This window comes from Dendrobates tinctorius, unplaced genomic scaffold (assembly GCF_039654945.1).
Source record: "Dendrobates tinctorius isolate UK_male_01 unplaced genomic scaffold, ASM3965494v1 ptg000073l, whole genome shotgun sequence".
Lineage (NCBI taxonomy): Eukaryota > Metazoa > Chordata > Amphibia > Anura > Dendrobatidae > Dendrobates > Dendrobates tinctorius.
The window spans coordinates 682,538-698,242 of NW_027361741.1; positions in this window are offsets into that span (position 1 = coordinate 682,538).

Genomic DNA, 15,705 nt, shown 5'->3' on the forward strand with positions numbered 1-15,705 from the left:
CTGTCTCTTATCTCCTAGGCTGTTCCCTCCCACACTCTGTGCCCACCCCTTGGCTGGGCTGCCTTCCTCCTCCTATATCTGAGAGTATGATTTTCCAGGCAGAACCATGAATTGCCCATAACTTTCCTCCTGTAGCTCTGAATGGAACGGCAGCGGTGCCACTGAATTCTGCTGGATTTTATCTGCACAGGGAGACCAAATATGTCTACCGTATGTAATCCCTGGTGGCTACGCATCATAAATCCATAACGCAGAGTGCTACAGGTAGCTGCTGGGAATGAGCATGTGGGGGAAGGAATGCCGATTCCAAGAATGTGCTCAGCTAGGCTCAGAGATATTGCATTCTGTTATTATAGGTCATTTTCAAGATTCAATACCTCAGAGCCTTGCTGTGACCTGCGGTGCTTGAGCTAGACAAAGGGAGTCAACTGGCAGTAGCTACAGGAGAGTCCACACCCTTGTGATAATTGGTGGGGACCAGAGCTTCAAAGGGCTTGTTCTTGGAGCTTAATTAAAGGAAAACAATGATCCTGTGGATTCCCAAGGGTGGGGGGCACATTTCAGAAGTGAAGCGAGATGTCCTGAACCTAAAATCCAAAATGGAGTCTCCCTCGTCCCTCACACCATCATTCTATATAGAGGGGTGTTGGGGAGACTATCATGCTATGTAAGAGGCTGTGAGGTGGACCATCATACTATATAGGGGGCTGTGGGAGGACTGTCATACAGTATTGGGGCTATGGGGAATCTTCATAGTGCATGGGGGATCTTACTGTGTAGGATTGTTGGGGTGGACATTATGCTGTGTGGGGTGTCTGCGGTGGGTGAACATTACACTATGTGGAGGTCTATGGGGTACATTATACTATGTTGTTGGCTATGGTGACCATCATACTGGATAGGGTGGTTATGGGGGCTTCATACTGTATGGGGACTGTGGGGTCATCATACTGTGCAGGGGGAGGCTTTGGTGGATATCACCCATTATATAGGGGCCTGTGGGAGGTCCATGGTGATATCAGTCCTAGCACAGTGTTTTTGGTTAAAGTAGTTGTCCAAGCTTGAGGTTAAAGTGTGCAATGTGCAATAGCATTGGTCTTTTCATATAGACCAAAGGGACTTTTTGGGTACCCTAGGCTCTCGGGTCGGTTGTGAGTACCACCCTTGAACCTACTGTAGTTACATCCTTGATTATGTGACCACAAGTATGTGACTTGCATACTTGCCACTAGACGTGCACAACCTCACTCAATACAGGTGAAATTAGCAAAACCGAGTACAACTAGTTGGAATGTGGCAGGAGGAGTGAAAATTGCATACATGACAACCCACTCCCAATTCCGGCACCGGAGAATTCTCACAGTGTGCCCTATAAGGATTCAGAAGTTTGAGTTGACATAGAATTTAACCTCAACAGCTTTAACGATCAGTATGGTGGTATTATCAATACTGTATATGCTGGAAATATTTGGTTATGGTTTGATGGTATTTGTAATATTGCAATATTATTATTTCGAAGTTATAATTATTTAATCTTTTATAGTGATTTTATTCGTAGTATTAGATATATTGGTCTTGTAGTAAATCTTGATTTCCTCCAGGCAGGGTAATATTAGTAATATATTTCCCTATCTCTTGCTTGTAGACAGGAACAGCATGGGTCTGTGTGATTTCAAATGCCAGGACTAAATTTTAGTTTTAGTCCCAGTCCCTCCCTTACCCTACTGTACACCCCTCTCTTCCTCCCAGCAAAGTAAGAAAACTTTGTCATAGTATGATTCCCACACAGTCCTCCACACAGTATAATGGGCCTACATAGTCCTCCATACAGTATAATGGCCCCACATAGTCCTCCAAACAGTATAATGAGCCCTGAATTGCCTTCCATACAGTATAATGCCCCACATAGTTCTCCATTAGTATAATGGTCCCTGCATTGCTTTCCATAACAATATAATGGCTTCATATAGTCCTCCAAACAGTAAAATGGCTCCTGCATTGCCTTCCATACAGTATAATGGCCTCACATAGTCCTCCATACAGTATAATGGCCCCACATAGTGCTCTATACAGTATAATGGCCCCACATAGTTCTCCAAACAGTATAATGGTTCCTGCATTGCCTTCCACACAGTATAATGGCCCAGCATAATCCTCTATAAAATACAATAGGTCCTGCATTGCCATCCATACAGTATAATGGCCCAACATAGTCCTCCATTCAGTATAATGGGCCCTGCATTGCCTTCCACAGAGTATAATGGCCCCACATAGTTCTCCATACAGTATAATAGCCCCAAATTAAAATTCTTACCTCTCTCCAGTCCCCTACTGTTCTGGGCTAGACAGCGAGTGCTCTAAACCTCTGCACTGCTCAGCACAGTGGGCACATTGTTGTAGTGATGTCATCATGCCCACTGTGCTGAGAGCTTAGCTGTAGAAGAAAAATGATGGTGAAGGGAGCATCAGCAGGATGCCTATACAGTTGAAAGTGTGAAGTGCGATGCTGAGTAGGAGGGCTCGCCCCGCCCGGTGTCTTGGTCAAATACTCTCTCCCTGTGGGCAAGATTTGGCCCTCAGGCCAGTTTAACATGTGTGCTCTAGATAGAGGTCTGTTGAACCACGATAATGCCATGATGACATCCATTATTCCTCTAGTGCTATATTATATCACTATTTGACCAGATTATAAACAACATAAAATAATTTTATGTACTCATTTGAGTTCATTTTCCATTCCACTTTGCGATGCATTTTGAACCACTGAGCCAAGAGATTGGCTGTGGAGGGGCAGGACTATGTAGGTATATATAAGGCTTATTTTTCAATTTAAATTACAAACAGCTGTCGACCTATTTTTATTGAAAGTGGTCAACTCATTTAAGGATCCCTGGCATCCATGAATTGCTGCTGTAGATGCAGGTGCTGTAGCCAATGTAACGGTGTAACAGAGACTGTTATGTACCTGCCCCTGAAAACAACAATTGTAAAGTGTATACTGTGACATATGGTTTCATTGTGGTTTATGGTGTTATGTAAAATGTGAAATACATAGAATGTTATAAGTACTGATGCTACTGTGTGGGTAATGTATTGGTAATGCCTAAGGTAACTGTACACTCAGATCACTTTTAGGGAAAGAATAGGATATAAGTTAGTATTTAAGTAGTGATGGATAGGAACTTTAGTACCCAGAGTAGTTAGAGATAGATTAAGATAGGCTGTGGTGGGCCTATTAGTGTGTTTGTATTGTTAGTATATTGTTAATAAATGAAGCAATGCAAGCTGTGTGTTTTGGAATGTAGGTGAAATGTTAGATCGTCCCAGCAACAGACTGCAGGTACAGATACAGTTTAATGTTTGGACCAGTCCAGCATGGGAGGGGAGCAGATCAAGCAAAAACAGGAAGTATTTCTAGGTTTTAGTCAGTCAGACAATGTTAGTATGTGAGGTTTGTGCTAAGTTCAGGTTGAAGTGACAGTGGGCTAGAGGCACGTGGAGCACATAGCATTCTGACAGCATGAGTTTGTACCAAATTTCCTGCAGACATTCCTGTAATGTCCTTGCCTATGACCCGAAATAGGCCCTGGGAAGTGTGGCTTATTTCCTTCCATATAGAGGAAGCCAGACAAGGAAATGTGTGAGAGAAATGTAGCTGATCTCAGGAGTGCTATGGGGCCTGGAGTGGAATCCCTGGGGTGAAGAAAGGATCAAGTGGAGGGATTATCTGAGATGAACATGAGGAGAAACTTTAAATGTACTGTGTTGATAAAACTGGAACTAGAGGGTGCTGTGCCTGATACTCCATTTTAAAGACTGTTGTATCTGAACTGTCCAGTAAAGTTGAACAAGTTGCACTTGTTATAACAAACCGGCTATCCCCTGAGGTGTGTGCAGCTGATCCTGGACCAAAGGACATGCATGCAGAGGAGGCCTCCGGCCTGAAAGTGAGTGCACTGCATTGTACAGAGCACAACATTGATGGACTGTGACACTGTTAATTTGTGGGGTGGCAGGGTGTGGAGAAACAGCAGCTCACCCATGACTACTGCCCTTACACCACACCCCATCTAATGACTGACGGTGACTGAAACTGTGCCGGCACCGCCCCCGAGGACTGAAACCTAAATGGTACCGAGAGGAATAAAATTAATTTCCTCTTGGCAGCTGGGGTTTAAGTACTGGTATAGGGCAGGTTCAGAATGCTATTAACCTGCAAAATATTCACGTTTTTTTCATATGATAGGTTCACTTTAATGAACAATGAATGTCCCTACAAGACATCTTCAATTTTTAGAACATATTTCATTTTACTGATGCCAGGTACAGTAAATGGCAGAGGATATATGACTGCATTATCACTACAGCTACTTACACTTTCAGCTGAAAAATGAAAAGAAAAATGAATTGCCGTCCACCAGTGTCAGGTATGTCTATCCAGTCATGATGTCAGTACCTGCCTTCTGCTTAACTCCTTGCCTTGTTTGACACCCGGAAACTTGACATCAAGCATTTGCATGTTCAGCTCAATGTAATAAACACAAGTTTGCTTTGGAGCTATTAAAAGTATAATCCTTTGAACACCTTCGCACGTTAATAACCCGTTCTACGCACTTAATCCTTTTGCTGACATCTTTTCCCTAGGGGCATTATGACAGTTTTTTGGCAATTATTTTTGCTACTCTTTCTGTCCCTGGGACTATGCTAATCAACAGTGATACAGCTTGTCCTTTCAGGTCCCTGATCGAAGATCATATTTAATCTTTTCCAAGCTGCAGGGCCTCCATATTTACCATCATTTCTGAGAGTCAGGTGTGTGTGTTTTTTTTTCCAGCACCATAGAACAGAACTCATTACCGTAATTAGTCTTCATTTTGTTACTGTCAGTTAGTATTAGTCCACTGATATACTTATAAAAGTAATAGATGAGTATATAAATCTTCACCTGGTGTCCACAACAGTGCAAGCATTCGTATTTGGTTAGTTTACCCATTAGTAGCATTCTCTTTGTCTTTCCCATTCCATACCTCCTGGCTGAGCTTTCTAATTAAAGGTGTTATATTTTTCTGACAATAATGGAAATCTTATGACACCATAGGATCTGTAATATTATTTCTGCCAGTGTGAACACTCTCAGCAGGTCCAGAAACTTACAAACATAAAACATACAAACATAAAACTTCATATAGTACATGTAATGAACCTCAAGTATATGAGAATAGTGGCCAGAGACAGATTCATTAAAAGCATATGTAAAATACTGAAAAATTTTCAGAAGTGTTTTGGTTCAGATAGTGTTTCTGCCATCAGAGTCTCATTAGTTTTTTCAATATGCAAAAAAGTGATGGAAGATTTCCCAAACTTCTCCTTAGGTCGGGTTTTCATGAACATACAAAAAAATTACTGAATTACTGTATTTTTCGGACTATAAGATGTGTTGGACCATAAGATGCACCCCAAATTTTCAGAAGGAAAATAGGGAAAAAAATTAATGTTTCAAATGGGGGTCCGTCTTACAGTCCAAATTCAGCTTACCAGGGGGGGATCAGCAGCGCTGGTGGAGCGGGGTCACAGGGCGTGTTTGGTGGTCCGGCGATATGACTCCCTTCCCAGGCTGGTGTGGCAGGTGCAGTGGCACGTGCAGTGGCTTCTGAGAAATCCCATCCCAGGCTGGTGAGGCAAGTTCGGCAGTGGTGCTTGGGGCTACATCGGCATCTTGTGAAAGCCTGGAGACCCCGCATATCCATTGCTGTGATGTGGTGGCCTCCAGGAAATCCCATTCCAGGCTGGTGCGGCAGGTTTGGTGGTGGTGCTCTGTGGTGCGGGTGGGGGCTCCGCCGGCATCGTGTGAAAGCCCGGAGGCCCTGCATATCCATTTCTGCGAAGCGGTGGTCTCCAGGAAAATGGCCACCGAGGGCAGACCATGCTCAGATTGAGAGCTTGTCCCGGGATCTCATTGCAGAGATATTAATCTGAGCATGCGCCGCCTCAGCGGCCATTTTCCCAAAGGCCACCACATCACAGCAATGGATGTGTGGGGCCTCCTGGCTGTCACAAAATGCCGGCAGAGCCCCCCCGCACCACAGAGCACCATCGCTGAACATGCCGCACCTGCTGCACCAGCCTGGGAAGGGTGTGTGATCATCGCCTGGCAGCGTCGGACAGGGACCGCCGCAGAATCGCCAGATTCCTGCAGCCGCCACAGTATTTGTAAGTATATTCTGACTATAAGACGCACCCCCACCTGCCCCCAAAATTTTTGGGGAAAAAGTGCGTCTTATAGTCCGAATAATACAGTATCTGGGGTTTGTCTTTGCCCAGAAAAAGCATGCATTTTTGCATCCATATTGTATCGTGTATGTCTGTTTTCAATATCTGTACTACATCCATGTATAGTGACCCATATATGACCCATATATGATTTATTTTTTGAGCTCCTATAGACTTATAATGGGCGTGTTTGACTCAGAATATGAATCAAAGTAGTACATGCTGTTATTTTTTTCATGCGTAGACCATAGGTCTGTGTGTAAAATCATACATGTGAACTACCACAATGATTAAATACCCTGCAGTAAATAAATGAATAGCATAGTGCATGAAAATAATATACGGTACTTAGCTAACATGTTTTTTGATAAAAAAAAAAGTGAAAGCCATCCCAACACTTCATGGTAACTGTAATTGGGGAAGTCCTAATCCTAATATTGAAAACCTTACCATTTGTCAAGTAACACACTTCGTGAAAAACTCACCTACTGTTTCCTAGTGCTCGGAAAGATGAGCGTATTAAACATTCCTGTGCTGTCTGCATGAAAAACATGATTACAGGATTCCGGGGCCATAACTGATGTGCATGGGAGGGGGGTAATATTACAATGAGACAAAAGGTAGTGATTTCATACAGGCATTGCACGCCAAAGAGCCTGGAAGAAATCATTAACATAAAACATTATAAATTAATTTTTCAACAAGAAGACCGCTACTATGAGGCATAAAGGTAGGATAAGTGTAACATTTCTTTTACCTGTATGCCCATATTAATAAGTCATATACGTCCCAGGGGGTTACAGATTCCTTTCAACCCCTTACCTACAATGTATGTAATATTCCGTCCATGTGACCTTGGACCTAATTACCATGGACGGAATATTACGTCACAGCGATCAGCGGCGCCCACGTGGTGAGCGCCGCTGATCGCGGCCGGGTGCCAGCTGATTATCACAGCTGACACCCGGCACAATGTGTCAGGGGCGGTCACGGACTGCCCCCGACACGTTAACCCCTTGCACACCGCGATCAAACACGATTGCGGTGTACCGGGGGTTAAAGGGAAGCATTGGCAGGGAGGGGGCTCCCTCCGTGCTTCCCTGAGCCCCCCACGGCAGCGCAATGTGCAGCGCTGCTGCGGGGGGGCTCCTTTCCTGCAGGTCCCCGGATCCAATATGGCGGCGGGGACCTCCGGGGGCCTACAGGAAGCTGGCTTCCTCAGTGCCTGCAAAGCACAGGCATGAGGAAGCCTTCTGGACTGCCTGTGACAGATCGTGTAAAAATAATTTTAAAAAAATCGCTACATAAATAAATAAAAAAAAAATATTCCCCAATAAATTCATTTTTTGGAAATAAAAAAAAAACAAAACAATAAAAGTACACATATTTGGTATCCCCGCGTCCGTAACGACCCACCCTATAAAATTGTCCCAATAGTTAACCCCTTAAGCGAACCCCTTAAAAAATAAAAAAACGAAGCAAAAAATAATGATTTATTATCATACCGCCGAGCAAAAAGTGCAGTAACGCGCGATCAAAAAGACGCATATAAATATCCATGGTACTGCTGAAAACGTCATCTTGTCCCGCAAAAAACGAGCTGCCACACAGCATCATCAGCGAAAAAATAAAAAAGTTATAGCTTGCAGAATAAAGTGATGCAAAAATAATTATTTTTTATATAAAATTGTTTTCATAGCATTAAAGCGCCAAAACATAAAAAAAGACCTAAATGAGGTATCGCTGTAACCGTACTGACCCGAAGAATAAAACCGCCTTATAAATTTTACCGCACCCGGAACGGCGTAAACGCACCACCCAAAAGAAATTCATGAAACGCTGGTTTTTGTAAATTCTGCGTCCCAAAAAACAAAATAAAAAGCGATCAAAAAATGTCACGTGCCCGAAAATGGTACCATTAAAAATGTCAACTCGTCCCGCAAAAAATAAGACCTCATATGACTCGGTGGGTCAAAATATGGAAAAATTATAGCTCTCAATATGTGGTGATGCAAAAACTATTTTTACAATAAAAAGTGTCTTTTAGCGTGTGACAGCTGCCAAACATAAAAACCACCGTAAATAGTAAATCAAACCCCCCGTTATCACCCCCTTAGTTAGGGAAAAATAATAAAATTAAAAGAAAATGTATTTATTTCCATTTTCCCATTAGGGCTAGGGTTAGGGTTAGGGCTAGGGTTAGGGCTAGGGTTAGGACTAGGGTTAGGGCTAGGGCTAGGATTAGGGCTAGGATTAGGGTTAGTGGTGTGTTGGGGTTAGGGTTGGAGTTAGAATTAGGGGTTTCCACTGTTTGGGCACATCAGGTGCTCTCCAAATGCAACATGGCGTCTGATCTCAATTCCGGCCAATTCTGCGTTGAAAAAGTCAAATGGTGCTCCTTCCAAACTCTACCATACGCCCAAACAGTGTTTTACCCCCACATATGGGGTATCAGCCTACTCAGGACAAATTGCAAAACAACTTTTGGGGTCCAATTTCTCCTGTTATCCTTAGGAAAATAAAAAATTGGGGGCAAAAATATAATTTTTGTGGAAAAAAAAGATTTTTTTATTTTCACGCCCGGGCGTTATAAACTTCTGTGAAGCACTTGGGGGTTCAAAGTGCTCACCACACATCTAGATAAGTTCCATGGGCGGTCTAGTTTCCAAAATGGGGTCACTTGTGGGGAGTTTCAATAGTTTAGGTACATCAGGGGCTCTCCAAACGCACACGACACCCGCAGACCATTCCATCAAAGTCTGCATTCCAAAACGTCACTACTTCCCTTCCGAGCCCCAACGTGTGCCCATACAGTAGTTTTCTCCCACATATGGGGTATCAGCGTACTCAGGACAAATTGTACAACAACTTTTGGGGTCCAGTTTCTCCTGGTAACCTTGGGAAAATAAAAAAATTGGGGACTAATTGATCATGTTTGTGGAAAAAATATGATTTTTTTTATTTTCATGCCCGGGCATTATAAACTTCTGTGAAGCCCTTGAGGGTTCAAAGTGCTCACCACACATCTAAATAAGTTCCTTAGGGGATCTAGTTTCCAAAATGGGGTCACTTGTGGGGGGTTTCCACTGTTTAGGTACATCAGGGGCTCTCCAAAAGCAACATGACACCCGCAGACCATTCCATGAAAGTCTGCATTCCAAGACGTCTCTACTTCCCTTCCGAGCCCCGACGTGTGCCCATACAGTAGTTTTCTCCCACATGTGAGGTATCAGTGTACTCAGGACAAATTGGACAACAACCTTTGGGGTCCAATTTCTCCTGGTACCCTTGGGAAAATAAAAAAATTGGGGACTAATTGATCATGTTTGTAGAAAAAATACGATTTTTTTATTTTCATGCCCGGGCATTATAAACTTCTGTGAAGCCGTTGAGGGTTCAAAGTGCTCACCACACATCTAGATAAGTTCCTTAAGGGGTCTAGTTTCCAAAATGGGGTCACTTGTGGGGAGTTTCCACTGTTTAGGTACATCAGGGGCTCTCCAAAAGCAACATGACACCCGCAGACCATTCCATCAAAGTCTGCATTCCAAAACGTCACTACTTCCCTTCCGAGCCCCGACATGTGCCCATACAGTAGTTTTCTCCCACATATGGGGTGTCAGCGTACTCAGGACAAATTGGACAACAACTTTTGGGGTCCAATTTCTCCTGGTACCATTGGGAAAATAAAAAAGTTGGTGACTAAAAGATCATGTTTGTGGAAAAAATACGATTTTTTTTATTTTCACGCCCAGGCATTATAAACTTCTGTGAAGCACTGGGGGTGTTCAGAGTTCTCACCACACATCTAGATAAGTTCCTTGGAGGGTCTAGTTTCCAAAATGGTGTCATTTGTGTGGGGTTTCCACTGTTTTGGTACATCAGGGGCTTTCCAAACGCGACATGGTGTCCGATCTCAATTCCAGCCAAAAACGTCAAATGGCGCTGCTTCCCTTCCGAGCTCTGCCATGCACCCAAATAGTGGTTTACCCCCACATGTGGGGTATCAGCGTACTCAGGACAAATTGCACAATAACTTTTAGGGTCCTGTTACCCTTGGTAAAATGAAAATTGGGGGTGAAAAGATCATGTTTGTGGAAAAAATATGATTTTTTAATTGTACCGCTGTACGTTATAAACTTCTGTGAAGCCCTTGTGGGTTCAAAGTTCTCACCACACATCTAGATAAGTTCCATGGGGGGTCTAGTTTCCAAAATGGTGTCATTTGTGGGGGGTTTCCACTGTTTTGGTACATCAGGGGTTTTCCAATCGTGATATGGTGTCCGATCTCAATTCCAGCCAAAAACGTCAAATGGCGCTCCTTCCCTTCCGAGCTCTGCCTTGCGCCCAAATAGTGGTTTACCCCAACATGTGGGGTATCAGCGTGCTCAGGACAAATTGCGCAATAACTTTTAGGGTCCTGTTACCATTGGTAAAATGAAAATTGTGGGTGAAAAGATCATTTTTGTGGAAAAAATATGATTTTTTAATTGTACTGCTGTACGTTATAAGCTTCTGTGAAGCCCTTGTGGGTTCAAAGTTCTCACCACATATCAAGTTCCTTGGGGGGTCTAGTTTCCAAAATGGGGCCACTTGTGGGGGGTTTCCACTGTTTAGGCACATCAGGGGCTCTCCAAACGCGACATGGCGTCCGATCTGAATTCCAGCCACTTTTGCATTGAAAAAGTCAAACGGCGCTCCTTCCCTTCTGAGCTCTGCCATGTGCCAAAACAGTGATTCCCCCCCACATATCGGGTATCAGCGTACTCAAGACAAATTGCACAATAACTTTTGCAGTCCAATTTCTCCAGTTACCCTTGGTAAAAAAAAAAAATTGAGCCTGAAGTATTTTTTTTGTGAAAAAAGTTAAATGTTAATTTTTTTTAAATATTCAAAAAATTCCTGTGGCGCACCTAAAGGGTTAATAAACTTCTTGTATGTGGTTTTGAGCACCTTAAGCGGTGCAGTTTTTAGAATGGTGTCACTTTTGGGTATTTTCTATCATATACACCCCGCAAAGTGGCTTCAAATGTGATGTGGTCCGTAAAAATAAAATGGTGTTGCAAAAATGCGAAATCGCTGGTCAATTTTTAACCCTTATAACATCCTAACAAAAAAAATTTTGGTTCCAAAATTGTGCTGATGTAAAGTAAACATGTGGGAAATGTTACTTATCAAGTTTTTTGTGTGCCATATCTCTGTGATTTAAGGGCATAAAAATTCAAATTTGGAATATTGCGAAATTTTAAAAATTTTCGCCAAATTTCCGTTTTTTTCACAAACGCAAGTTATTTGAATGAAATTTTACCACTAACGTGAAGTACAATATGTCACGAGAAAACAATGTCAGAATCACCGGGATCCATGGAAGCGTTTCAGAGTTATTACCTCATAAAGGGACAGTGGTCAGAATTGTAAAAATTGGCCCGGGAGTTAATGTGCAAACCACCCTTGGTAGTGAAGGGGTTAATAATACCCACCAATAGCAGTGCCCCACCTCCACTTTGCTGGCATCTGAGTCGAAGTGGAGGTCTGTGCCCGTTACTGATCTAGCCACGAGCTCATTCATCTGGTCCATCAAGAGTCACTCTCATCTTATCAGTCCATAACATTTTTCTACTTCTGTGTTTTGTTCAGTAGTAGCCTTCCTTTCCTGGGCCATGTCTCTGAGCATTGGACACGTTGTACATCTGGTCACCCCAGGGAGGTTGCGGTTCTGGAATATGACAGCACTGGAAGATAGTGGGTTTCTGGTCACTTTATCTTTGATTCTTCTTAAATCTTCGGCAGTTAATGTGCGTCTTTTTTCTCAACATGGTTTTTGCGACCCTGTTCACTATTTGCAATAACATATCGATGGTTCTTTGATAACGCCTACATTTCTTAGCAATTTCAAGAGTGCTGCATCTTGCTGTAAGACTTAACAATTGTTAACATTTCCGAGTCAGATAAATCTTATTTTTGGCCCATTTTCCCTGAGGAAAACAAGCTATCCTAATAATTCTGATCTGTTTGATCCAATAAGCATTCAAGTTTATACAACTTTAAGTTGAAAAATCTACATTAAAAAGATATGGTCAAAATATTCACTGCACAAGGTGTAGACCATAATTGGCACAATCAACAATATAGCTCCCAAATAGCCATCACGGTGGTATGTCAGCTCTCTCTTTTCAAATTGGATGCTGCGTATAAACATAGATCTAGCTGCCATGTTTACCAAGAGTGTAGGTCAAGTTTACATGGCACTATCAGGGCTTTAAAATGACCGCCCATCGGTATATGCAAGCCAGTTGGTGGTTGTTTAATGGCTGATTAGACTGGACGATCACAAATCTTTGCGAACTGAATTATTGTTAAAACAATCATTCTTTGAGCACAGAATATCATGATTTCATGGAATCAGAAGCATGTGTCCTATTCACGCTATATGCTGCTGATAACAATGATTTTTAAACCTTCTGGTCTTTTTAGACTAGTCAGTAGTTGGGAATAGAGTTGAGCGAAACGGGTCGAAAAAATTCAAAAGTCGCCGACTTTTGGCAAAGTCGGGTTTCATGAAACGAAACCCGACCCTAGGATGAGGTCGGCCACGAGGTCGGCGACTTACGCGCCAGTCGCGTTTCAAAAGTTTGTTTTGCGCTCTTTTTCAGCCAATCAGGATCCACGGACACTGTGGGCAACGTGATGACATAGGCACGGGTCGCCACCATCTTTCAGAAGGGCATGCAAGTGATTGGCTTGCTTTGGTGGGCGTCACAGGGGGTATAAAAGGGCGTGCACGCCGACCGCCATCTTACTTCTGCCGATCTTAGTATAGGGAGAGGTTGCTGCTGATTCTGTAGGGAGAGCGTTAGGCAGGGAAGAAGACAAAAAAACTGCTTCTGCTGCTAGCGATTTGGCCTGCACAACACACAAGTCACTGTGTGTGCAGTGCAAGGGGAGGCTATATTGTGGTGTATCAGTGGTGTTGGTTGTTGGGCTGCCTTCTAAGGCTTCCTGACACGCTGGCATTGCTGTTTACCCACTGCTCCACAAACTGCTTTTTTAAAAGCAATCCAATCTCCCTTATCCTCTCGTCACTTTGGTCACAGGCAGCTGTGCCATCGAGCGTGTCACATAGCGCTCAGATATCAGTGGGCCGCACACAATCCACAAGTGTCCAGTGTCCAAAAGTGTACGCAGAGATTCAAAATCTCCATTATCCTCTCGTCACTTTGGTCACAGGCAGCTGTGCCATCGAGCGTGTCACATAGCGCTCAGATATCAGTGGGCCGCACACAATCCACAAGTGTCCAGTGTCCAAAAGTGTACGCAGAGATTCAAAATCTCCATTATCCTCTCGTCACTTTGGTCACAGGCAGCTGTGCCATCGAGCGTGTCACATAGCGCTCAGATATCAGTGGGCCGCACACAATCCACAAGTGTCCAGTGTCCAAAAGTGTACGCAGAGATTCAAAATCTCCATTATCCTCTCGTCACTTTGGTCACAGGCAGCTGTGCCATCGAGCGTGTCACATAGCGCTCAGATATCAGTGGGCCGCACACAATCCACAAGTGTCCAGTGTCCAAAAGTGTACGCAGAGATTCAAAATCTCCATTATCCTCTCGTCACTTTGGTCACAGGCAGCTGTGCCATCGAGCGTGTCACATAGCGCTCAGATATCAGTGGGCCGCACACAATCCACAAGTGTCCACTGTCCACAAGTGTACGCAGAGATTCAAAATCTCCATTATCCTCTCGTCACTTTGGTCACAGGCAGCTGTGCCATCGAGCGTGTCACATAGCGCTCAGATATCAGTGGGCCGCACACAATCCACAAGTGTCCACTGTCCACAAGTGTACGCAGAGATTCAAAATCTCCATTATCCTCTCGTCACTTTGGTCACAGGCAGCTGTGCCATCGAGCGTGTCACATAGCGCTCAGATATCAGTGGGCCGCACACAATCCACAAGTGTCCACTGTCCACAAGTGTACGCAGAGATTCAAAATCTCCATTATCCTCTCGTCACTTTGGTCACAGGCAGCTGTGCCATCGAGCGTGTCACATAGCGCTCAGATATCAGTGGGCCGCACACAATCCACAAGTGTCCACTGTCCACAAGTGTACGCAGAGATTCAAAATCTCCATTATCCTCTCGTCACTTTGGTCACAGGCAGCTGTGCCATCGAGCGTGTCACATAGCGCTCAGATATCAGTGGGCCGCACACAATCCACAAGTGTCCAGTGTCCAAAAGTGTACGCAGAGATTCAAAATCTCCATTATCCTCTCGTCACTTTGGTCACAGGCAGCTGTGCCATTGAGCGCGTCACATAGCGCTCAGATATCAGTGGGCCGCACACAATCCACAAGTGTCCACTGTCCACAAGTGTACGCAGAGATTCAAAATCTCCATTATCCTCTCATCACTTTGGTCACAGGCAGCTGTGCCATCGAGCGTGTCACATAGCGCTCAGATATCAGTGGGCCGCACACAATCCACAAGTGTCCACTGTCCACAAGTGTACGCAGAGATTCAAAATCTCCATTATCCTCTCGTCACTTTGGTCACAGGCAGCTGTGCCATCGAGCGTGTCACATAGCGCTCAGATATCAGTGGGCCGCACACAATCCACAAGTGTCCAGTGTCCAAAAGTGTACGCAGAGATTCAAAATCTCCATTATCCTCTCGTCACTTTGGTCACAGGCAGCTGTGCCATCGAGCGTGTCACATAGCGCTCAGATATCAGTGGGCCGCACACAATCCACAAGTGTCCACTGTCCACAAGTGTACGCAGAGATTCAAAATCTCCATTATCCTCTCGTCACTTTGGTCACAGGCAGCTGTGCCATCGAGCGTGTCACATAGCGCTCAGATATCAGTGGGCCGCACACAATCCACAAGTGTCCAGTGTCCAAAAGTGTACGCAGAGATTCAAAATCTCCATTATCCTCTCGTCACTTTGGTCACAGGCAGCTGTGCCATCGAGCGTGTCACATAGCGCTCAGATATCAGTGGGCCGCACACAATCCACAAGTGTCCAGTGTCCAAAAGTGTACGCAGAGATTCAAAATCTCCATTATCCTCTCGTCACTTTGGTCACAGGCAGCTGTGCCATCGAGCGTGTCACATAGCGCTCAGATATCAGTGGGCCGCACACAATCCACAAGTGTCCAGTGTCCAAAAGTGTACGCAGAGATTCAAAATCTCCATTATCCTCTCGTCACTTTGGTCACAGGCAGCTGTGCCATCGAGCGTGTCACATAGCGCTCAGATATCAGTGGGCCGCACACAATCCACAAGTGTCCAGTGTCCAAAAGTGTACGCAGAGATTCAAAATCTCCATTATCCTCTCGTCACTTTGGTCACAGGCAGCTGTGCCATCGAGCGTGTCACATAGCGCTCAGATATCAGTGGGCCGCACACAATCCACAAGTGTCCAGTGTCCAAA